The sequence below is a fragment of the Triticum aestivum genome, chromosome 2D (assembly GCF_018294505.1).
Source record: "Triticum aestivum cultivar Chinese Spring chromosome 2D, IWGSC CS RefSeq v2.1, whole genome shotgun sequence".
Classification (NCBI taxonomy): Eukaryota; Viridiplantae; Streptophyta; class Magnoliopsida; order Poales; family Poaceae; genus Triticum; species Triticum aestivum.
The window spans coordinates 647328730-647351546 of NC_057799.1; the positions used below are offsets into that span (position 1 = coordinate 647328730).

At 47.2% G+C, this 22817-nt stretch overlaps 1 long non-coding RNA gene across 3 annotated transcripts; it reads right to left on the minus strand.

The window, feature by feature from the left end:
• Positions 1 to 17640: 17640 nt before the first annotated feature.
• LOC123055351 (uncharacterized) lies at positions 17641 to 22271 on the minus strand. 3 transcript variants are annotated; one of them, XR_006426629.1, is made up of 3 exons: positions 21960 to 22271; positions 20169 to 21339; positions 17641 to 19683 (listed from the first exon to the last, which is right to left on the minus strand). It is a non-coding gene; the product is annotated as an uncharacterized lncRNA (long non-coding RNA). The 3 variants fall into 3 exon arrangements; XR_006426630.1 differs by having other exon boundaries at positions 20082 to 21339; XR_006426628.1 differs by having other exon boundaries at positions 17641 to 18694; positions 19607 to 21339.
• Positions 22272 to 22817: the final 546 nt, after the last annotated feature.

Below are 22817 nucleotides of genomic sequence, written 5' to 3' on the forward strand. Positions count from 1 at the left end.
CTTGTTAGAGGAGTAACTCTTCCTTGGATAAGATCTGCTATTTTGTAGACTGCCATGCGCTTGGATAAGACGTAATCGCTGGAATCCACAAGTAGTATCTCCGAGTCGCATTCTACTAATTCAAAAAGGGTGTTGAACATGCCCGTGGGGCATATGGCAATCACCTTTGGTGCCGGAAACGAAGACGAACTGGATCCATAAATCTTCTCGGACCGAGGTGGGTCGATCTGTAAAATCTGTAGTTCGACGCTAGACGTGGGCTTCGGTTGTAACATGTAAAATTTTCCTCGTGATGATATGGTGCTCCCGTTTGGGGAGAAGATCCAGGCCGATAATCTCCATTGCTTGTCTTTGGTGGTGGCAAAGAGCACGCGTGAAACATCTAGAAGCACGACCGTGATCATAATGAACCCTTCAGCGTCAACGGTTAAGGAGGCGGTCACCCTGCCTGGCAACAAGTAAGCAGATCCGTTGTTGTGAGAATTCAAGCGGGCCGTTGATCCAAACAAGCGCACTATGGTGCGATACGTGACTGGCGGGAACTTTGCGGTGTCTCCCGTGAAGGGGTGAAGGAGGCATATAGGGTCTTCATCTTGGTCGCCGTGTTGCCGCTGCATGAGGAGGAGGCCTTCGACGGAGCAGAGGACGCAGTGGTCGTCCAGAAGAGGAACTCGAGGACGCACAAATACTCCGGTGTCGAGGTTGAGGAAACGTTTCCTGCCGTCTTCAAGGTGGAGCCTGTGGCCGTCCGGCAGCATCATCCACCGACGCGGATGAAAGCGCGAGTCGGTGATGCCATGGCCGCGCGGGTGGATAGTGCTGGACCACGAGTGCGCGCAAACTGCACGGAAGCGGACGTAGTCGAGCAGGTCTCCGGCGGCCAGCACCCGCCAGCCGACGAGCTCAACCAATTCCGCCGCCATAGACGCCAGGGGAGACATGTCGCGCGAGCAGGTGGCGGAGGAAGCCGTGACGGGCGCGGGAGGGCGCTCGCGGTTCGCCGCCGGCGAATACATCGATCGATCGATCGATCCCAGATCGCAGATTGACCTAGTGTTTTTTCCTGCCCTAGTGTAACACGGGACCGATGGGATACGATTTTTAAGCAGAATCGCTCGGCGGCGAACTATTCGGGATGGACGTTGAGATGCTAATGTTGGGCCTAAGTTATCGTATCCACTCCCTGGTGGGGCTAACATCCAGCCCATCTTTTTTTTTTGCGAAAAAACATCCAGCCCATCTTTTTGTAGTGCGTGCGTGTGATTGTTGAATAGAAAAAATATATTTATCCCATTTGTGTGAGCGTGTGATTGCTGTGCAAGGGCTGTTTTTATCGGATACCTGCGCACGGGCTAACGCACTAAAATAATATATGATGTTTTTGAAATAATCATATGTAAACCATATGCACATGTGTTTCCCGTAGCAAGTAAAAAAAAGCAATAACACAACGGAGTATTTTTTATCACCTATGTAGCTAGGGTTTCTCTGCCACTCGCCGGCGTCGCCGCCGGTCCGCCTCGCCTCCGGTGGCCCTAGGGCCATGGGAGCAGAGTGGATCCCGACCCTTACTGGTGGGAGGGCTCCGTTTTTGCATCTTTTTTCGAGTTTTGTTAGGGTTTGTGTCCTGCTCAGGAAGGCGAGACGGCGGCGGTGTTGTGGGAACGATTCCGACAATAATAAGGGATAGGGTAAAGGAGCATGATCTATCGAGATGCAAATGGGTGACACGGTGGTTTTAGCGAGTTCGGGCCTCTCACGATGGAGATAACAACCCTACGTCTCGTGCTCCGGAGAGGCTTTGTTTTATCCGAGTATGTATCCGGAGATTACAATGTATGCGAGAGAGGAGAACGGATCCCCATGCCTGAGCTAAGTCCTGAGACTAGAGAGAGAGAGGTAGCAGAAAAGAGCCCCCTAGTCTAGTGGTGGGGGTGGCTTATATAGAGTGCGCCACCCCCTCACCCTTTATGTTACACGGTGGAGCATCAATGCCATAATGCCTGCCCACTACAAAATCGTCATGCTGACTATTGGTCTTTGCATATCCGAGTGAGTTACACGGTCGAGTGGAATGAGCTCGTCGAGTGAAGTGCCGTGCTCCGAGTGGTTATCGCCGTCCGAGTGACTTTCAAGTTGCGGTACATCTGGACGGCGATCTGGCCCAGGGGCCCAGTACAAAGTATACGGTGTCCATGGGTAGGGCCTTTAGGTCAGGCCTGTTACCCTACCCCCAATACATGTCCTCGTCATTATGCCCCGAATCGGTCGAGGTTGAGCGGGTCGAGTCGAGGTGAATTCCCAGATGAGTCGAGTGCTACGGAGGCACTTATGAACTCCCTCTGGTCACCTGGCAATCTTATCTCCGCGTGTTGCCTTGACGAATTCCATACTGCATGGTGTCTGAGTGAAATGAGCTCAAACGGGTCCGCGGAGGAGCGTTAAACTCACCTTATAGCAATATCTTTGGAGTGATTTGGAGCTGGTCCTGCATCGAGTAACTGATTACTCGGAATTTCTTCACGCCTGGAACGTGTCTTTTTGTTGTTGTTTGGCCGTCACTCGGACCAGGCGGACCGTTCCGAGTGGATACCATTCCAGTGGGGGCACGCTGAGTTCACCCACTGGGTGTAGTCCCGAGGCTGCCATCGACTGCGGGCAGTCGGCGGGAGTCTTAGAGCCTGTCCTTTTTGTTGTTGTTCATCACTCGGACTGGTCAGGCCGTACCGAGTGGAGATTACTCCAGTGGGGGCACGCTGAGTGCACCCACTGGGTGTAGTCCCCGAGACCGCCGTCGACTGCGGGCAGTCGGCAGGGGTCTGAGAGAACTAAAAATCTTCTTAGCTGGTACTGATCGAACTTGTTCTTCTCTGACTCGGAGGTCGAGTAATTCTGGAGCTAGTTTTGCATCGAGCAAAATGTTTCTTTCCGAGTTCTCTTCCAGTGGGGGCATGCTGAGTGCACCCACTGGGTGTAGTCCCCGAGCCTCTGTCGGACTAGATGAGCCTGGCAGAGGGTTTAAGTCTCCTGGTAAACCTCCACGCAGTCGACACGGTAAATATCTTTTTAGTCTGAAATTGAGTCAATCGGATGCATCTTCAGGCGCTTGACATGGTAAGTAAGCTCAGCCTGGAGCTGAGTCAGTCGGACTGATCTTCGTGCACTCGGCATGGAATAAATTCTGCCTGGAACTCAGTCAAGCAGCTGAATCTTCGTGCTCTCAGCACAGTGAATGAATTCGGCTTTGAAACTGACGACTGTAGAAAAAAGCTAGACACTCTAGGGAGTAATCGTTCCAGTAGTACTTCTTATATTGACCGTTAGATTTTGCGTGAATGGGGTATTTGTCCGAGTGGACGTGCTTCCCAACTGATCGGTGTATGTTCACTGCAAGGAAAAACTTGGTGGCACTCGTATGTCTCCCGGAGGAGATAGACTAGTGGTCTGACATGGACGTGCCATGAAACCCGAGTGGCGAGGCTAGTGTGTGGGCTGACTCTCCGGAGAGATGCCACTCATTATCCCGGGGGAACACCAGCACATGCCATCTCTGAGTCCAAGTTTGTGAAACTGACGCCTTGGGGCCTAGGATAAGGGCCAATTGTATCCGTAGAGGAGCGTCGTTTTCACCCTTTTGCAGCCTGAAGATGACTTCAAGAAATGATTTGGGCGATCATCCGAGTGGACAGTACTACCCTTATAGATTTTCGGCGGAACGAGCATGTATGGTCAGAAAGATATTCCTGATGCGATCAATGGGTTGATCGAATGGGCATAACCCCTGAGGGCAGCATGGCCAACGGCTGTGCGTAGCCCCCGAGTGATGCTTGAAAGAGGTAAGCTTGCTACAGAGTGTGATATGAGGTTTGATCATATGAGTAACTTAGTCGTTCCTGTGCTGGGGGTGTAGAGGTAAAGACATGTCCAAATGATGGTGACGCGCGAGGTGGCCGAGGGGCGATGATGTGTACAACCGAGTGACGACGCGCGGGGCGGTTGAGTGGTGAAGACGTGCACAACCGAGTGGCGACGCGCGGAGCGGCCGAGTCATGATGTGCGAGGTGGTCGAATGATGAAGACATGCACAACTGAGTGGTAAGGCGCGGGGCGGCCGAGTGGTGAAGACGTGCACAACCGAGTGGCGACGCGCGGGGCGGTCGAGTGAGGATGCGCGGGGTGGTCGAATGAAAGACTACGTGTCCAGCCAAGTGGCACAGCCAAGTGGCTGAAATGGTCTTCGAAGGACTTAACCGGATGCTTTCGAAGCTAATGTAGCGATGGGGTCGGTGTAGTGTGGTGGCGACACAACAAGACCGGCGTGACAACTGAGTCTGAGTAGGAATGAAGATGGCGTGCAGAGCGTCTGGGTGGTTATAAAACTTGTCAAAGTGGCGGATCGAATGTACTTGTTGAAGTGAAGGATCTGACTGGTGATGAAGTACTCCACTACTCAAGAGAGTGTTATTCCAAATGAGATGCAGCCCCCGAGTGCGGCGTAGCCCCCGAGCGTACTACAGGCTTCGACAACGGACATGTCGGAATACGAGAAATATAGTTTTGAATGGATGATTTGCAATTCATCGAGTCGGACTCGGGTAAAGATGAGGAGAAGCTTCCGAGTGAGGCTCGAAAGAGGCAAACTCGCAAAAGAGTGAAGTGTGAAGTTTAATTATAAAAGGGACTTATCTGTCTCATGCCTGATGAGGTCTATATCATTGACTCGATGAAGAGGATTCCACAGAGGGGTTGGCCGGATGCGTTTGAGGTCAACAGAGCGACAAGGTCGGTGTTGTGGTGCACTGGGACCGGTATGGTGACCGAGTCCGAGGAGCGATGAAGTTGGCGCATAGGGTCGTCGAGTGATCGCGTAACTTGTGTAAAAAATGGCACAAGCCAACGAAATAATTTCTCGAGGAAATTTGATGTGTGCTGAAATGATTTGTGTGAATAACACACATAGACACCCGCTGGGAGTGCAAGGGGCTTGCTGGTTAACCAGCAAGAGTCTGAAAGAGCGAAGGATCCGTTCGTACTTGTCGAAGCGACGGATCCGACTGAACTCACTCGAATACTGACTCAAATAAAATGGAAGTGCAGTGTTTCGACCGAGTTGCAGCTCCGGAGGACCGATGCAAACTCAAAATGAAGAACGACACATGGTGTTCGTGAATGATGTATGCGCTAAAATGGAAGGTGGACTCGGGAGTCAAATAACCAGTACTAAGCAAGTATGTGAAAATAAGAGCCGAGCGTAGAGGTACACTCGGTGGCGTGGCCCCCGACTGAACGTGAAATGCGAATTACGGGATACTCGGGAAGATGGAAATAACAGAATGTAAAACAACTTAGCTGTCTGAAGGCACGCGAGTGGTCGAGTGGTGAAGATGTGTTCAATCGATAGCAATGAGCGGGACAACCGATTGATGTAGATGTGTCCAACCGAGTGGCGACGCACGGGGCAGCCGAGTGGCGAGGATGTGACCACCCGATAGGCGACGTGCGGGGTGGCCGAGTGGTGATGAGGTGACCAACCGAGAGGCGACGCGTAGAGCGGCCGAGTGGTGATGAGGTGGCCAGCCAAGAGGCGACGCGCGGAGCGGCCGAGTGGTGATGAGGTGACCAACCGAGTGTCACCACGCGGGGCGGCCGAGTGGTGATGAGGTGACCAACCGAGTGGCGACGCGCAGGGCGGCCGAGTGGTGATGAGGTGACCAACCGATGGCGACATGCGGGGCGGCCGAGTGATGACGAGGTGACCAACCGATGGCGACGCGCGGGGCGGCCGAGTGGTGATGAGGTGATCAACCGTTGGCGACGCACGGGGCGGCCGAGTGATGATGAGGTGACCAACCGATGGCGACGCGCGGGGCGGCCGAGTGGTGATGAGGTGACCAACTGCGTGGCGACGCGCGGAGCGGCCGAGTGGTGATGAGGTGACCAACCAAGAGCCGACGCGCGGAGCGGAAAAGTGGTGATGAGGTGACCAACCGAGTGGGGACGCGCGGGGCGGCCGAGTGGTGATGAGGTGACCAACCGAGTGGCGACGCGCGGGGCGGCCGAGTGGTGATGAGGTGACCAACCGATGGCGACGCGCGAGACGGCCGAGTGGTGATGAGGTGACCAACCGATGGCGACGCCCCGGGCGGCCGAGTGGTGATGTGGTGACCAACCGATGGCGACGCATGGGGTGGCCGAGTGGTGATGAGGTGACCAACCGATGGCGACGCGCGGGGCGGCCGAGTGGTGATGAGGTGACCAACCGAGAGGACACGCGCGGAGCGGCCGAGTGGTGATGAGGTGACCAACCGAGTGGCGACGCGCGGGGCGGCCGAGTGGTGATGAGGTGACCAACCGATGGCGACGCGCGGGGCGGCCGAGTGGTGATGAGGTGACCAAGCGAGAGGCGACGCGTGGGGCGGCCGAGTGGTGATGAGGTGACCAACCGAGTGGCGACGCGTGGGGCGGCCGAGTGGTGATGAGGTGACCAACCGAGTGGCGACGCCCAGGGCGGCCGAGTGGTGATGAGGTGACCAACCGATGGCGACGCGCGGGGCGGCCGAGTGGTGAAGAGGTGACCAACCGAGTGGCGACGCGCGGGGCGGCCGAGTGGCGATGAGGTGACCAACCGATGGCGACGCGCGGGGCGGCCGAGTGATGATGAGGTGACCAACCGTTGGCGACGCGCGGGGCGGCCGAGTGAAGTAGACGCGTCCCGCAGAATGACGATGCGCGGGACGTCCAAGTGGAGTAGACGCGTCCCGCGGAGTGGCGGCGCACGGGGCGTCCGAGTGGGTAAGTTGTTTAAGACGTGCCCAAACGAGAGCCGAGTGACGTAGACATGTTAGCCGAGTGGCTTCCCGCGGGACTGAGGAATTGTGAGGACATTTCCAACCGAGTGGTTGCTAGACTGAAACGTCTGTGTTCGACTGCCGAAGTGGTCTGTTATCCATCCGAGCAAATTCATCCGAATATGCGTTTTAGTGAGCTTAAGTCCCGTCCGAGTGAACCTGGGTTCAAACACAAAAGGAACTATTAAGCGAGTGTTGAGTAATTTGTGAGCTAATTTGTAAAATGATCGAAGAGGATAAGGTCCTTAATCCTCTGCCGAGTGGCTGGAGACTTGGTCTACCGGGTTCATCATTATCAAAGCGGAGTGCCGCCAACCCTCGAAGGGAGGGGCCGTATGTGGGGGGTTCGTCGATGACGTTGCAGATAAGGCTGGAGACTACGACAAGCCGGACGGCGTCGGTGGTCGTGCATGGAGGTTCGACGATGGCCTCGCACACGACGACGAGGCAGATGGCGCTGGTGGTTGCATGCTGAAGCCAACCAACGAGAAGCCTGCACGTTAATTGTCCAGAGTGCAAAAAATCATCTGGGCTAGCCGGCCGAGTGAACCTGTTCGTTAGCCGGTCGAGCGAAAGGGTGAATCGACCGAGTGAACCACAACTGGGTTGTGATCTGGTCGCAACGCCATCCGCCGAGTGAAATAAATGGTGAGTCGGTCAGGCGACTTTGTTCGTTTTAGCAAGCCTGCAAGTTAGCAAGTACAGGTACCTCCACGAATATTTTGTGTTGGACTAATAAAGTGTCCACGCATGAATGCTATTTGGCAGGGCGTAAAGACCACGGATGGAAGGCCGTGCATGCATGCACAAACTAACCTGCGCATTAGTCATCAATCGACCGCAGAGAAAACTGGCGCATTAACTCCTCTGCATGCCCAGCGGACCATTAAATGATTGGCTAATGGCCCAAGGACTTGAGGTCGTAGGCGAGAAGTTTTTGCATGGGCTAGCTTAACTATCGCAATAAGTAATCAGGTAATTAACTGCTATAATTGACTTGCGTACCTGGAACAGGGTCATTGGCGGTGCCGGAGAGAAGTTCGGAATGTGTACCTCGCAGACGTAGAGCAGCATGTCAACCGGCCCGGCGGCGCTGGCGGTGACGGCGAATCTGACCGTGACATTTCAGGTCGCGCTGCGCCCGCCGGAGCGGTCGGCGGTGACGTGCTATGGCGAGTGCGGGTCACCGGACAGCGAGATGATGGCTTAGCCGCCGGAGCGGTCGGCGGTGACGCGCTGCGGCAAGCGCAGGTCACCGGACAGCGAGATGACGGCGTAGCCGCCGGAGCGGTCGGCGGTGACGTGCTGTGGTGAGCGCGGGTCACTGCTTGCCATCACTGTCGGAGCCAAGGAAGATCTTGAGGAGGGCGACGGTGGCGTGCTGCAGCGCGGCGCCGACGGGGAGTCACTGGGGCTGAGCGTCTGCGAGGACATCCATTGTCGTGGCTCTCTCCTCTTCCGTCGTTCACAAGTGTGACATGCAAAAGAAACAAAAACCAATTAGCAAATCATTGATTGATTGTAAAGAGGACAGGATGAGATGAGCAACTTCCTGATCCTTTTGTATGATGAGGAGTATTTTTGTGTGACGGCCGGGACTCCAACAGTCAAAATTGGAAGCGGCGATTGTTTGATCTCGGGAGATCATCCCAAGAAAGATTGGGTTGCTTGCACAAATTAGTCTATTGCCGGCGATTGAAGAAAGAACCATATGCATCATGGCTCGATAGACGCCATGCCTCACGGTGGGCGCCAACTGTCGTGGAAACGATTCCGACAATAATAAGGGATAGGGTAAAGGAGCATGATCTATCGAGATGCAAATGGGTGACACGGTGGTTTTAGCGAGTTCGGGCCTCTCACGATGGAGATAACAACCCTACGTCTCGTGCTCCGGAGAGGCTTTGTTTTATCCGAGTATGTATCCGGAGATTACAATGTATGCGAGAGAGAGAACAGATCCCCATGCCTGAGCTAAGTCCTGAGACTAGAGAGAGAGAGAGAGGTAGCAGAAAAGAGCCCCCTAGTCTAGTGGTAGGGTGGCTTATATAGAGTGCGCCACCCCCTCACCCCTTATGTTACACGGTGGAGCATCAATGGCATAATGCCTGCCCACAAACCGTCATGCTGACTATTGGTCTTTGCATATCCGAGTGAGTTACATGGTCGAGTGGAATGAGCTCGTCGAGTGAAGTGCCGTGCTCCGAGTGGTTATCGCCGTCCGAGTGACTTTCAAGTTGCGGTACATCTGGACGGCGATCTGGCCCAGGGGCCCAGTACAAAGTATACGGTGTCCATGGGTAGGGCCTTTAGGTCAGGCCTGTTACCCTACCCCCAATACATGTCCTCGTCAGGCGGCTCTCTGAAGATGGAATAAAGTTCTCCATGCCTAGCCCCCGTTTCGGTGGTGCATCTAGCGTGTGGAGATGTGTCTCCGGCGGATCTGTCTTTGCTGGATTTGCTTGGATCTGGTCATCATTCGTCTACGTTCGAGTGTCTTCAGAATTGATCCTTCTGATCTATGCTACTCTTTATCGACGGCGGTTGCTATTCGGTTGCATTGGTCCTATGGCGCTTTAGCACGACGACTTCCCGACTGTATACTACAACAAGTTTTGCCCGGCTCCGATGAGGGAGGGGCGATGACAGCGGCGCGCCTTCGGCTCGATTGAGTGCTTGTAGTCGTCGCTAGGTGGCCTATAGATCTGGATGTGATTTTTATTATTTCTAGTGTTTGTTGTAATATATGCCATGATTGAAGATGAACAGATGGAAAGATAGTTTTCCTTCTACTCCCCACGAGCGACTCTAGCAACTAGGGTTTCCATCCCTCTCGCCGCTGCCGGCGCTGATCTTCTGGCTTCCTATGGCCTTAGGGCCATGGAGGTGAGGTGGATCCCGACCCTTGGCTCCCTGAAGATGGAATAAGTTTATCTTCGCCTAGCCCTCATCACGGCGGTGCGTATAGCGCCGTGGCAGGGCGTGTGGAGGTTTGTCTCCGACAGTTCTTGTGGGAATCGGTCGGTGTTTGTCTTTAGCGGATCTGTATGGATTCTGTATTCGTTCATTTGCGTCGTGTATTTATAGGTTGGATTCTTCCAATTTACGCTTATCTTCATCAACAATGCTTGTTGTTCTGGTATATGCTAGTCCTTTTGGGATTTAGTATGATGTTTTTCCGACTATATACTACAACAAAGTTACCAGGCTGCGGCGATGAAGAGACGATGACGACAACACACATTTGGCTCGTTTTAATGTTTGTAGTCGTCGCTAGATGGTCTATGAATCTGCATGTAATTTTTGTTAGTTCTAATGTTCTTTGCACTGCCATGATATTTGATGAATAGATCAAAAGTTTTCCTGCAAAAATAGAAAAGAAAATGTCAAGACAATAATAAAAGCACCTGACTAATCTCAGAAGGTTTACGGATATGTGAGCTAAGTGACCGTGTTCCTTTTTGTCGCACGGATGGTCAGTTTAGTTAAAAAAAAAAACTCCTCCCATGCACCTGTAAAGAGAATCCTACTAGCATCGGAGCTGATGCCGGGAGAAGGATCCGCAGTGCACGACTTGATCTGGCAAGGGTGAGGCAGAGCACATAACGGGTGGGTATCCTTTTATCTGTTAAGGGCGTGTACAATGGTGCTATCTTAGGAGTGACATGTAGGATAAATGATGAGGTGGAGGAGAGAGAACTTGTAAGAAAAAGGTTTGTCTTCTCTTATTTAAAAGAAGACACAGATGATCTCTTAGCACAATATGTCTCACCACGTTTTTATCAATAGCTAGTTATTGAAGATAAGGCTAAGAAATGATCTATTATAGACATCTTTTTTTGACATTTCTAAATTACATGTAAGACTTAAAATAAGACTGTCTTATCAATCATTATATATGCCCTAAATTGTCCGCATCGATGCTTTTTTTTTGCGAGGTGTCCGCATTGATGCCTTTAGAGTATCTCGCTGTTGTTCCCTAGTGTGACGAAGACGGAGCTTCTCGCTGATGAAGAGGACTGCAAGGTTCTTCACGAATCCATCATCTACCCCATCGCTTGACTCACGAGGCTTTCGTCAAAAAATTTGTGTCGAAAAGGTGTCACGACCTGGTCCTCTACCACCACAGTGACGGTAGCAGGCTGCTTTGTCCAGGAGCCAGACTCCAAATTTGAAGTTTGTCGGCTCACTAATCCCATTGTCGTGTAACTTCAAGTTGTGGCCTGAAGGCCACAAACATACTAGTAGCAAAAACTGGAAGACGTTCATACGGAACATGAAAGACGTTCACAAAGACTATCCTTGTCAAAGGTTTACGTATACAAAAGCGAGAGCAAGCCAAGCATTCAATCCATGTAAGTGAGAGTAATTTAGAATCAATTTAATAGATACTTAGGTACACATAGCATTATACATCTATTACATGGTAGCATCATAGCTTAAAAGAAAGTTATGAAAGTACTTGATGATAGCATATACTCCCTCCGTTCCTAAATATAAATCTTTGTAGAGATTTCATTATAGACTACATACGGAGCAAAATGAGTGAATCTACACTTTAAAATGCATCTATATATATCCGTATGTGGTCCATAGTGAAATCTCTACAAAAACTTATATTTAGGAACGGAGGGAGTAGATGTACCATGGATATAGCGCTTGTCTTTTAACCTTTGGCTGAGTCTTGTATATGTTGCCAGCAGGAAAGACCAATCCATGAAGGCGGTGGTATTGGGTAGAGTCATTGTTGCACATCTCATCAGTATCGAACATGATTTTATCGTTTAAGCAACTCTTCATGGTGGGGCTGAGCAGTCCGTTGGATTTGTACCGAAGGGACTGAGGGAGATCCAAATGGTAGATTGTGACCTGCAACACATGCCAAGAAATATTGGTTCATCGAGATCAAACATCTAAATGAATTTCTCAAGCTTGCAACAAGGAAAGAAAGGCTGCCACTACTGTAATATGTTTACATCAGTTTTAGATAGAGAAATCAATCTTTACCGTGCCATATCAGCTCTTCTATTAAGTTATTGTAGTACTCCAAGCCCTTCATATTGATCTCTCCTCTTCCATCCACATAAAGGTGGCTTCAGTATCCAAAAATAATTCAGAGGTGTGAACTACTCAACTACTATATGGTTACCTGGTATTAGTCGGGGCCATGCAATGGAGAACATGTACGTGTCTAAACCCATCTCATTCATAGGTGTGACATCATGCTAATGTCAACAACGAAATTGACATTGTTTGATTAGTTAGCATACGTCCCTCGTATACCCCATTTGTAGTTTTTTTTTCTTTCAAGTATTCGCGAAACTAACCTTGTAATTATTGTATCGGTCTGCTAAAACATCAGCAATAGATTTCTCAAAAGAGTAAGTTGCCATGCTAGTCAGCACAAAAATCCCAGAAATCAGATCCTGGAGGGCTTCACAAGAATGAACAATGCTGGTGAAAATGAGTAATAGCAAAAAATCATAATCTGAATTAACCTTGATGGGTGAGGGATCCTAGATGCTGGGCTTCCTCCCATCTTCGCAGCAGTCCCTTCCACCTATCCACCAACAGGTGTACCATGAGACTTTGCTCACTTGCAACATACAGAAAGAGGTAAACTACTTGGAGGGCCGAGTTTCCTGTGCCAAAGATGAACCCATTGGGGAAGTCACGGAGGATGAGCGCGTCGGAGTCTCCCAGCAAAGCGGCAAGGCAGAGGAGTAGGAGAACGAAGAGCGGCGTCGACATGATCAGCGTGTGGAGCTGAATGCCAACTGTTGCTCCGCGCTCCATTTAGAAGGGCTGGCAGAGGGAGACGCAAGGGAGGAAGAAGACTTTGCACCCAATTTAAAAGAGATGCACCGCTGCACGATTTGCTTGTAGGGCTTTATCTAAGTGGTGGATCAACAGTAGGTGGACCAAGCTGGCCTGGCCTACACTAGTGCAGAACCGGCCTTTATCACCGGTTCGTAAGGGCCTTTAGTGCCGGTTCTGCAACCGGCACTATGGAGTGGAGACTAAAGCCCCCCCCTTTAGTACCGGTTTGGCACGAACCGGCGCTAACGTGCCACCACGTGGCACAAGCCAGGCCCGGGTGCGTGCAGGACATTAGTACCGGTTGGTAACACCAGCCGGTACTAAATGTTTGGGTGTGTTTTAGTTTTAATTTTTTATTTTTCCTTTAGTTTTGTGTTTTCAATTTAATTTAGTGATTGTTTTATATTATAATGAGTTGTTAAATCATTAGGTGAAAGTACCGCAGATTAGTTTCGACTGGATGCTGTGGATCCTAGCTAAGTGATCAAGTATATGCCATATCCATATTACTTGAACACTTAGTGATCTAAGTAATATGGATATGGCATATACTTGATCACTTAGTGATCTAAGTAATATGGATATGGCATATACTTGATCACTTAGCTAGGATCCATCCAGTTGAAACTAATATGCGGTTTCTTTCATAAATGATATAATAACTCATCATCATCATCATCATCATCATCATCATATTATAAGCGTTCATAACACCACAAAAACAAATCACTCTTTGAGATTAAGTTCAGGACGAAGAACACGGACACGCATGAGAGGACAACAAGTACTAAGAGCATGATAACTAGCTAAATCACTCCTACTGCTCTCTCTCTCAGGTAAAATAGCATAGAACATGTATAGCTCTCCTGATTTATCATATTGGAGCATGCAGATGAACCTGTCTCCTAATTGTGGGCTGCGCTTCTGATTGCTGCCCCCTAGTACTTTTCTGCAATCGTTAACAATTTTGCTCCAATCTTTCACTATTAAACATTCATCGCTTTCAGAAATCCTGAATGCACTCATGTGCACTGTAGGATATCTTCGCCGTAAGCTAACAATTGACATGCGACCTTTAGTCTCGATCCACTGAGGCACAACTGTCATCGGGAGTCCCTGTTGAAGAACATCGTATAGTAATTAATATACTTAGCAATGAAAGTTTAGCTTGAAAAATAATGTATGCAAAAGATGCACTGAGGACTAATAGTAAAAATCTTACCATCTTTCCTAAATACATGTGACCGTAGTTCAATACGATCATTATTGGTCGCACGTTTTGAGTACTAAGATTTTCAAATTCAGGAAAATGATTTCTCTTAACAGCATCAAGATCCTCAAGCCATGAAACATAATGACTTATCTCCTCGCAGTTTAGTTCAGCTCCGGGACAGTAGTAGGTCCTGTCTACCAAGCGCCGGACATGTTTGCTTGAATGGAAATAAGCTGTCAATAGAAATTAGCTGTGAACTATTTTTGAATAAACAATATCAAAGACATAAATATGGTTGAGAAACTCACATAATGATAGAACTGGAGGCGTCTGCACATCGACCCAGATGTCTCTATTACCTTCAATATCATCTTCCGGACGAATATCAAAGGTGATAACCATATCAGGCTCAAATGCATAAGCCTTGCATAGTGCTTGCCAAGTTTTGCATTCAAAATAGGTGTACGTGTCTGCATTGTATAATTTGACGTTGAAAGTATAACCAGCATGCTCGGTCTTCAGGTAAACTCTCTTTACCTCCATAGTTTCCATAGCACTGAAACCTATCTTATCCAAGACAAAAATTCTTGCATGGCAGGGGATGCGCTAGTAGAATAGTGAAAATTTAAAATTATAAGTTGAAGCAAATGAAGCATATATAAGTCATGCTTAATTACGAAAAAAGACTTGTCGTTGTGACTTACTGTATCCACTTCGAAGGTCTCATCCAGCTTGATGCTGAAGCGCCTATCATCAACAAGGAAATTTCTGTCGCACAGGCCGCGCTGGTCTTCACAGAATTCGCACTTAATGAAATCTTTTTCGTCGTCAGACGACATTTCCTATGTTTATATAGGTGAAACATTAAACACTTACTAGTTCTATTAATTCAACTAATTCAACTACTTCTATTAGTTCAACTAGTTCTATTAATTCAACTAAGCATTTAATAAAAATAAACGTGTTCTATTAATTTTCTTACTAAAATAAAGTAGCTAGTTCCATATAGTAATATTTTAATTAGATCATCAAATCTCAGATATCTAAATTTTCGTACTAAAAATAAACTAGTTCTATTAATTCAACTAATTCAACTAAGAATTTACTAAAAATAAACTAGTTCTATTAATTTTCTTACTAAAATATATAAAGTAGCTATATATATAGTAATATTTTAATTAGATCATCAAATCTCATATACCTAAATTTCTTACTAAAAATAAACTAGTTCTACTAATTCAACTAGTTCAACTAAGCATTTACTAAAAATAAACTAGTTATATTAATTCAACTAGTTTAAATAATCTCATATACCTAAATTTTCTTACTAAAAATAAACTTGTTCTATTAATTTTCATACTAAAAATAAACTAGTTATATTAATTCAACTAGTTCAAATCTCATATATATACCTAATTAATATCTAGCTAATTCATATAAAATTGACATTAATATTTAGCATCTTTTCCATATAATTCATCTAACATTAACATTCTAACATTCTTATCTACGTAATTTATCTAACATTAATCTAAACAACAGAAAACAGAAAATAAGTAAAAACAATATGTGTGTGTGTCTGTGTGTGTGTGTGTGTACGAGCGGGGGGCGGCGGCATACGGGCGGCGGCGCGAGACGGCGATGCGACGGGGACGGCGCGACGACGAGCGGCAGGCCGGGGGCGACGGCGCGATCGAGACGGCGACGTGGTACGGGCGGCGGCGACGGGCGGCGGGGGCGACGGCGGGTGACGGCGACGACGGGCGGTGAGGGCGACGGAGGTGACGGCGACGACGGGCGGTGAGGGCGACGGCAGTGACGGCGACGACGGGCGGCGGGGGCGGCGAGGGCGGCGGCGATGTCGCGCGAAGTAGTTGGAGAAGAAGTGGTGGTCGATGAAACTGAATTTTTCGTAAGTGCCATATATATAGGAGGGGCCTTTAGTACCGGTTGGAGCCACCAACCGATACTAAAGGCCAATTTTCGCCAGGCCAATGGGCGGGAAACTGCCCCTTTAGTACCGGTTCGTGGCTCCAACCGGTACTAAAGGGGGCCTTTATTACCGGTTGGAGCCACGACCCGGTACTAAAGGTGTGCGCTGGCGCAGGAGCGGTGCGGGCAAGTTTAGTCCCACCTCGCTAGTCGAGGGGCGCTCGCACTAGTTTAAAATCCCCGGCGCGACTGCTGTCTCGAACTCCTCTCTATAGCAGGCTTCTGGGCCTAACTCTGGCGCGCTGCCCGTTGAGCCTGCTGGCCTTTCTGGACCTGTATTTGCAAACCCTAGGGTTGACAGGCTCAGCGGGCAGCGCCCCAACAATTTTTTATATAATTTTCTTCTATTTATTTCCGAGTAATTTTTTTTCCTGTATTTAGTTTCTTTGTGAATATAAAAAAATTATATAGTTTTTTTTTCTTTTCTACATTATTTATTTTCTGCTATTCATTTTGTAGTGATTTTCAATTTCATCGTCATTTAGCTCTCTAAACAAATTGGTAAATGACTGAAAAACAGCAAATGATGTCAGAACGTGTTGGAAATTGATGATGTCGCTTTGAATGATGCATACTGAACGCAAAAATAGGCTAGAGTTCAAATAAATTTAAAAAACATTAAAATGCCCGTGTAACAGATGAGTTCTCGTCCGAAACCCTGATACTCCGAAAGAGATTGTCCAGTTTATACACGAGGTGCGTCCAATTTTCACCGTGACCGTCTCTACTCTTTTGCACATGCTATGCGGGCGAAATGATGATACCATGCCAAGTTCCAACATTTTCAGAGATCATTTTGTAGTAATTTTCAATTTCACCGTCATTTAGCTTTCTAAACAAATCGGTAAATGACTGAAAAACAGTAAATGATGTCAGAACGTGTTGGAAATTGATGGCATCGTTTTGAATGATGCATACTGAATGCAAAAATAGGCTGGAGTCAAATGACTGAAAAACAGCAAATGATGTCAGAACGTGTTGGAAATTGATGACGTCACTTTGAATGGTGTGTATGAAACGCAAAAAAGTCTGGAGTTGTAATAAGTTTTAAAAAATGAATTGCCCATGTAACAGATGAGTTCTCATCAGAAACCCTGATACTTCAAAAGAGATTGTCCAGTTTATACACGAAATGCGTCCAGTTTTTGCTGTAACACAAGAAGTCCGGAGTTATAATGAGTTATTAAAGATAAAAAAGAGACACAATGATCGTTAATTAGCTTCAAGCCTTCCGGAATAGTGCAAACTGCACTGCACATAGCTCCGTGCAGTCTACACTATTCCTCAAGGCTTAAAGCTAAGCAACGTGCAGATGAGCATTGCGCCTCTCCTTCATCGTCTCTGCACTCAGGGCTTATAAACCGCTCCTAGTGCCTCTCTCTTCGCGAGGTGGGACTAAAAAACAGCTTACTAAAAACCGGTTCATGGCACGAAGCGGTACTAAAGGTGCCCGTGGGGCCCCAGCCTGACCACAGCCCGACGCAGCCTCATTAGCACGAACCGGTACTAAATGTTGCTCACGAACCGGTACTAATGAGCGCCCGCCTAGCCGTTGGAACCGGCACTAATGTGAAGCATATTAGTGCCGGCTCAAAATCAAACCGGCACTAATGTGCTTCACATTTGACCCTTTTTCTACTAGTGCTAGTAATCTGTTGCGCCTAGTAAAGCTGAAATTACTATTCTTTTTTCCGCTAAATTCATGTTTAGCTTTGGAATATATAGTTGAAAACAGCAGAAAAGGGTAATAAACATTTGGTGGTTACCATAACAAAAAAATGGTGTGGAAGGAATCTGTGTATATCTATGAGATAAACGAAATTTTATTTAACAGCTGATAGCATGAATACATCATGAACAACACATCTATATGAATTGCAACAGCTAAATTGCATAAGGGGAAAATAGTAGTAAGGGTAAGAATTGTTTATTCATGGTCTATAAATCAAACTAATAAATAGCATTGTAAATTTGAGCTGAATTTTTAAAATGCAATCATCTATTAGAATTCATTGTTTTTGAGCTGTCGCTTGAATCTTCATCGGAGCTCGAAGACTGGCGACAGTATGCAATTGTTAAGCGACAACACTTTGTTAGTATTCTCAGTTTGCTTTGGAATCTTTTGCCTCTTTTTGGCTTCTAATCTGCAAGTTATCTGCCTTGACGCTTGATCCATGACGATTGTATAAGGGAACTGAGGCAGTGATGGGCATACCGCACGTACACCCACACCCCAGGGCATGGATGAACTACTGCATTGGACTTTTTTGTTGAGCAGGTGCCCTTGACACCAGCATTAATTCTAAGATTCTTCAATTAGCAGCAAAGAATTAAATGATATAGCACGGCTTGCAGCCAATTGCTCAGATGTTACAGAGAAAGAGTCTGTACTTATTAGATTTATTAGTCTGATCAGACTGCTCATTCTTCACATCTTCAGTAGCTACAGCAGCAGCATCCTGAGCATCTTGCTTAGATTCCTATCATGACATGGCGATGCTCGTGGGGTGAGGAATGCACAAAAGGGAAAACAATAAGAGTGGAATTGAACATGAATGCTAACATCTGTTTTGGATGCAGGGTCAACAACATCTCCAGCAAAAACGGTTCCTCCAGTTTGGGTAGGATCTTTAGGCACAACCGCAGATGATGTAGTTCCCTTGGTGTAACCAAACTAATAAAGCGAGAAAAGTATAGCAGTGCACAAGGCTGATTAAAATACCTAGTTATTTTAGTCACAGGAGCTTGTCCCTTGCCTTTCAATCGCTCCATTTGTGTTTTGGCTTGCTCTTTTCCTTGTGCTTCCTTTGTGGGTCACTCACTACAAAAATGAGACTTGTAAGCTTAAATCGAACAACAAACCAAGCATGTAGAACTATCAAATAGTGTAGTTGTAGCACACTCTACCATGCAACCAAATCAGAAGCCCAAGAAAAATGATAAGTACCAGCAGAAACCAACCAAACGAAATGGACCACATAAATAGTCTGGAAGCACCTAGCTCCTATGATGCAGCGAGGAGGAAACTGGAAATCATATGCATCTCGCCATCATATAAAGATGTTCAACCTCATCTTTTTTGCGGGGAACAAATATTTTGGATCCGTGAGAAGGATTTCTGGATACCTGTGCATGTGCTTTATACATGGTACCGCAAACCAGATGGAAGTTCGTGCTGGAAGCATATGATCAATCAAAACACATAATAAACAACATTTTCGCCTATATGAATATCTATAAATTTATATCAAATTTCAAGAGCTTCTCAACAACAAATTGAGGAAAAACATATACATAAAAACAAAGAAAAATGTGTTATAACTGTATATGTAAAATTTGAACAAATCAAATCAAGTGTTTATTTTGTTTAACACCATCTATTGATTGAATGCTACTCCAACTATAAGGAGTTTGTAAAGTATGAATTGTATTCGGCCAATAGCATGTCACATATATAATAACATCTTATAGGCCAACAATGCCTGGGAGCAATATATCGATGCATCCATGATACAACTAATTTTCCCATACATAAGAGCTAAAAAGTTTTATTCTACGATTAATGAGCAAATTGAATTCCAATAAGTATGCAAAGATGCAACGGGCAGGAACTTTAAAACATTTGCATTAACATGATTTATACCAAAAAAAACACCCGGTCAGTACCAGAAGCAATAAGTAATGTACAGAAACATAACGAGATGAAACAAAAACCTGAGGCGGGAAAGCCAACCTTGGTGGGAAGACAAATAACCGACGAGCCAACAGAGGGGTAGACGGCAAACCAGCTGAAGATACCAACAACTGGACCTGCAAAACAAAAGGAGAAAGGGAAACAATCTGTAAGAGGTGCCTACAAAGAGATTCCAAGGGCATGAATGATCTACAGCGTAACAGGTAGAATAAGGACACAAGAATTCAGAATATATGAGCAAGCAACAAACAAAAAACCTACTGGAACCTGAGTGTAACTTCCATTTTACTGGATGGTTAGTTAGTTTGCACTTTGCAGGCACCGGTTAGCAACAAAAAAAACCAATGACTATGCATGCACGAGCGACCAACCGAACAAAAAGAGCAGAGGCATAAGGAAGTAAACAAAAGACCCACTGGATACTGAAACCACATGCTAATTTTACTGGATAGCCATCTAACTTGCATGCATCGGTGAGCAACAAAACAACCAACAAACCTGACAAGGAACCTACCCTGCCAGACATTGAAACCAGAGGCTAATTTTCTTGGATAGCTAATAAACCTGCATGTAACAGTGAGCAACAAAACAATCAACCGACCTGACAATGAACCTGCATGTAGTAGCTTCTTAACAGGTACGACCAAGTAGCAAACAAAAGAACTACTGGGCCCTGAAACAGTAGGCTAATTTGACTGGAAGGTTAACCAACTCTGCATCAGGAAGAACACACACTAAGTGCACATACTAAAGCAGGAGCCAATCTTCAATTGTTGGCATGCAAATACGTATAAGAACTCTTCGCATGCACAGATCAAGACTGAAAAAAAGAAAGAAAGGGGAACCATGGTAAATGCCAGCGTAGACCATGAACAAAAACACAAAGAACAGAATCAAGTAAAATGTATGAACCGCAATCCTAGACGTTGCACAACAAAGGGCAACCGTCGGCAACGTTTGTGAACATATCAGCCTTGGCTCCGTCATAACCTTTCTTATTTTTAACTTTTACATCCAAGAGTACTGAAAAATGAGAACAAAATATTCACTTTAATAAAAAGAATACATAGCTAATTTAAGGCATCGATGTAAATTAAGAACCTCAGGATCAGAATCATCTTGAGACTGTCGTTAGCATCAAACAGAGAATTTTCAGGATGATATATGGAAGAAGTAAATTGCTATCAACCAACTTTTCTTCCCATACAAGAGTCAGATTACTTACTCTGACGTGCTGCGATAGAGCACTTAGTCCAAAATCACCTTGAGAGTGCTGTTAGCATCAAGCAGAGGCTTTCCAGGATGATACATGGAAGAAGAAAAATGCTATCAACCCACTTTTCTTCCATAGAGCATATCAGTAACCACCACGCCACACTACCTTCAGATCACGGTGATAAACGCCTCTTGTATGGCAGCAGTCGACAGTGTTGATCAGCTGCTATAAATATTTCCTCACATCTCCTCTTTCAGATCACAACAAATTAAGCACATAGTCACAGTGGGAGGCACAATCCACAATGTTCACTAAGGTACCTGCGTCTCCTGCCGCCCTTGCCATTGTCGCCTCCCCACTGGCTGCACCTGGGAGTTGGCCATCGCCGTCTGCCGCCAGCTGAATGGAGGTGGTCGCTGGGCGAGGGCTCGTCCATGGCAGCAAAGAAGAGGCGTCGGCAGCTTGGATCCATCCTGATTCGTCCCCCTCTATTCGTCAGGGAGAGAGTACATAAGCTTCATCACCATGTGTATCTTTTCCCTGTTGACCATCTCCTCTACAAGACACGCCAATTAAAAGTGGAGATAGTCATTTACATAGTCGAAGGGCAAAGCATAATTTTCAGAAAGCAAAATATAAGTAAACTATGGGGGGAAGATGACCAAATATACTCTGTTTTCCTTATACTGCAGGTTCCAAATTCGTACACGTCACACAAAAAAAAAATCAATTCGACAAGCTAATCTGGCAAATTATTGGCACACGATAATTAGTTAAAAGCTAAAACATCCACCACAGCCAAGAAGTCACACGTTTGCAGCAAGGAACCAGGGGCCCTTGCGCCATCATTGAACCTCTCCTAAAGTAGAACCGGCCCATGTCCGATGTGTATGCCAGAATCGCCGGCAGGCATAGAACAGATCTCCAGCAAACCATAGTTACGTGAGGATCAAACATATGAGCACTACAAATGCTTGATAAATTCACCAAGGCAAGAACTGGCCGTACAAAATCAGGCTAAGAGACATAAGGAAAACGTAAGAGCACTTTTCACCAGCTTGAGCTTGCCCGCGCGCTGTCCTGGTTGACTCTGATTTGAGGGCGACGTGAGGAGGCAGGGGAGGAGGGGGTAGGAAGAGGATGAATCAGAAGGAACGAAAGGGATGGAAGGAAGACCTGCGATGGCGGCGTCCTTCCCTGCCTCGTACCCTCCCCAGATGGGACCCGGGGCAGCGCTCCCGCCTCCGTCTCTCGCGCCCGAGCGCGGCGCCTCTTCACAGCTGGACGCTGCCGCCACCGCTCCTCTCGTGCCGCTGCCGAGGCCGCATCCGCCACTCCCCCGCCTCGAGCCAGCCGCCGCCGTGGAATTTAAGCGGAGGAGGAGAAACGCGAAGGGGGGGAGGCGGGTGGAGAGCATGGAGGAGGGGACGCGGGGCTCGAGGAAACAGGAGACGAGGGGAAGGGGGGCTCGAAGACGCGAGGGATTGGGCTAGGGTTTTCACCACGCGCAGCACGATCCATCCCGCACGTCTCACTTTGTGTACATCAAACCCAAGAAAAACAATCTCATTAGCTGGACCCATGTCTAACGAGACCCACTTGACATTCACCATTGAAGAAACCATGTACGTGAAACATGGATTAACGGCTGAGCAGCTGCCAGCGGTAAAAAAAGTAGGGCAATTTAGCTATCGAGCGGTCCAGCTTACCTGGCGATCGCAAGCCCCTCGTATGGGCGGGTAGCCTAGCGAGATTTATAATGTAAATGATCTTCATACGGGAATAAAATCCTTCATGCGATCTCTATATAAATTGCTGTGCAAATGCTACTTCTACAAATTCCCGTGACAAGAAGGCACGTTCATCAAAGACGAGATATTCCAGAGACCAAAGGACCTGCATAGATCATATCTTCCATGACTTTTTCTTTTGTTCATCACATATACCCAAACTCGGAACCTCCACCACTTCATCTAAATGGGTCCCCTGTTAGTGACAGATGAGATTTTCAAGTTGAGAAAGGAAACAAATCAG